This window comes from Pongo abelii, chromosome 4 (genome assembly GCF_028885655.2).
Source record: "Pongo abelii isolate AG06213 chromosome 4, NHGRI_mPonAbe1-v2.0_pri, whole genome shotgun sequence".
In the NCBI taxonomy this organism is placed as follows: Eukaryota; Metazoa; Chordata; class Mammalia; order Primates; family Hominidae; genus Pongo; species Pongo abelii.
In genome coordinates this window covers 130,920,764-130,923,889 of record NC_071989.2, presented here as the reverse complement: position 1 = coordinate 130,923,889, position 3,126 = coordinate 130,920,764, and the positions used below count along the sequence as shown (strand labels likewise).

Genomic DNA, 3,126 nt, shown 5'->3' with positions numbered 1-3,126 from the left:
TAAAAAATAAAGTAGATAACTCCCAAAACCACTGTCCTACTTTTAGAAAATCCAGGATAGTTTTGGGAAGTGAATTTTGGAGTCTCATTGGCCATGTAAGAGACTAGGAAGGCTTCTCAGGAAGAATTGTGGGGCTGATTGCATAGTGCCCAGCTCTACTTGGAAAACTCTTTTTGCAACATTTCCATGGAAATCAGAGACACAGTCCCAGATGTTTGCGTTAAAATGAGACAAAGGAAAAAAAAGTCATGTACAAGAGGCAAGAAGACATCTTTTCTAAATGGTCCATATTTATTAATACTCTGGTCAGAGAAATCCAAAGTTTACCATATTGGAGGTCTTCTGGAATTCCAGGCTGTTAGACTGTAGGCTTCAAAGCCTTGGCTTGTCATACTGGGCCAGTTTTGTGTGGGAGATAGGCCTACAGCTGGACCAACAAAGGTGCTCAGAGAGGAACCCTGTCCTCCTACCTGGTACCTTGTGGGTGAGAGATACTGATACAGACAGTGGAAAGAAGAGCTGGATATCTCATTCTCATCAGGAAGATTGTACAGTTCTATGATTTGGGATATGTCATAGGCATCAGAGTACAAAGCAGGAACTGAGGCCACCAGCCTCTCCCATTGAGTATCTTGCATTTGGAAGTCACTTGTGGGACTCTCAGTGAAGGTGGAGTTCCAGGTCTAATTGGAAGGGTCTAAGGGCTGAGGAGGAAGGGAGCTGTAGAAATCTGAAACCACAGGAGAAAAAGCATAAGGACTTGGGGATGTTCTAGGGGAGGTGGGCACATTCTTCTTGGATGAAAGGATCTGGTTTGCTTGCTTTGCTGATTGCTGCTCCTGCTGCTGCTGCTGCTGCTGCTGCTTCAATCTGAATTGCCAGTTCCTGAACCAAGCTTTTACTGTTGACTACAGTAGGTTGAGTTTCAAAGCTAGTTTCTCCTGAAGATTTCTATCTGGGAATGTAGTCTGGCTAAACAGAGCTTCTAGCTCTTCATACTGTTGGTGGGTGAATGAAGTACGTTCTTGATGCCTTCTCCATATTGTTGTAGTCCCAGCTATTCGGGAGGCTGAGGTGGCAAGATCACTTGAACCTGGGAGATCGAGGCTGCAGTGAGTGGAGACCATGCCACTGCACTCCAGCTTGGATGACAGACTGAAACTGGGACTAGCTGGATCCTGTGGTGCTATCACCTTCATGTTGGAATCATTCCTGTTGATGAAAGGGTCTGGCTGGAAATTCTCTGGGGCCATTCTGTTCATCATGGTTTCTGAAATCTGTCATGAATCCCCTTAGACCAACCATTTTCAGTCCTGCATGGTGTGTCTCTCTCTGGAAATGCAGTTTCCTTAGTGTGTCCAAAAATTTTTAAATAACATCTGTATCCAACTCAACAATAAAAGAACAAATAACCCAATTAAACAATGGGCAAAGGTGTGAATAGACATTTCTTTTAAGAAGGTAGATAAATGGCCAATAAGAACATGAAAAAGATGCTCAATAAATAAAATTAGTCACTAGGGAAATGCAAATCAAACCCACAACAAGATACCACTTCACCCTCACCAAGATAGCTAAAATAAAAAAGACAGACAATAACAAGTGTTGATGAGGCTGTGGAAAAATTGGGATACTCATGCTTTGCTTGTGGGAATGTAAAATGATGCAATGGCTTTGGGAAACAGTTTGGCACTTCCCCCTAAAGTTAAACAGAGTTACCATTCGATCCTGCAATTCCACTTCTGGATATATACCCAAGACAATTGGAAACATATGTTCACACAAAAACTTGTATACTAATAATGTATGCATTATATCCATACAATGGAATATCATTCAGCCATAAAAAGGAAAGAAGTATGAATACACGATACAACAGGAATGAACCTTGAAAACGTTATGCTCAGTAGACACAAAAGGCCATATATTGTATGATTCCACTTATATGACATGTCTGAAATAGACAAATCCATAGAGACAGAAAGTAGGTTAGTGGTTGCCAGGGGCTGGAGGGGAAGGGGAAGAGAAGTGACAAATGGATATGAGGCTTAGTTTTGAGCTGATAAAAATGTCCTGGAATTAGATAGCGATGGTTGTACAACTTTGTGAATGTACTGAATGCACCAAACTGCACATTTTAAAAGAGTGAATTTTATGATATCTGGATCACTGTATACCTCAGTAAAAAATTCTTATCCAAGATGATGATAAGAGCTAACATTTATAGTGTAAGAAATTGTGCTATAAGTTTGATGAATTATTTTATTTAATTCTCTTAGCAGTCACAGGGGTATGTGACTTATTATTTCTACCTTACAGAGGGGGAAACTGAGGCTTACAGAGAGTTACTAATTTGTCCAAGTCACATGGGGTTTAATGCCAGACTTCAATTTTGGTTTGATAACAGACTCGGGTTTTTACCACTATGCGCTACAGCCTCTGTAGTAAGCATGACTAGACTTTGGATAATTTCCTGTTCTCTCTGTATTTGGGTCACTGGGTTCACCTTTGGTGTTTTTGGACCTTTTGATATTTTATTCCTTCAGGATTCTATAATTGGATGCTCTAGTGACCAGGAATAGGAATAGATCTGTCTGGTGGTCCACCCGTCATCTCTCACTTCAATAAAGGACTTTGTTGAAGGCCACCTCCATCCCCTGTTTGCTCAAACATAATTCACTTGGAACAGCTCTTTGGATACATCAATCTAAATGAAAGCCCTCTTTTTAGAGGTTCTCGCTGAACTGTATCCTTCTTTTTTATAGACTTATTACAGTCAAGTAAAAATTTGATTAATAGCTGTCTTCCTCACTAGCCTACAAACTTTATGAATCAGGGACAAATATAGTTTGAATATTTGTTGCCTCCAAATCTCATGTTGAAATTTTGAGCCCCAGTGTTGAAGGTGGGAGGTGTTTGGGTCATGGAGGCTGATCTTTCATGAAAAGCCTTGGGCTGTCCTCATGGTAATGAGTGTGTTCTCAGTCTATTAGTTATCAGGAGATTTGATTGTTAAAAAAGAGCCTGACACCTTCTCTCTTCCCTCTTTCTCCCTCTCTCATCCTACGACACATGGGCTCCCCTTTGCCTTCCACCATGAGTAGAAGCAGTCTGAGGTCCTTACAG

General features: G+C 40.9%; 1 pseudogene; it reads right to left on the bottom strand.

The window, feature by feature from the left end:
• Positions 1 to 306: 306 nt before the first annotated feature.
• Positions 307 to 1,265, bottom strand: LOC100459012 (arginine-fifty homeobox-like; annotated as a pseudogene).
• Between the last annotated feature and the right edge of the window lie 1,861 nt (positions 1,266 to 3,126).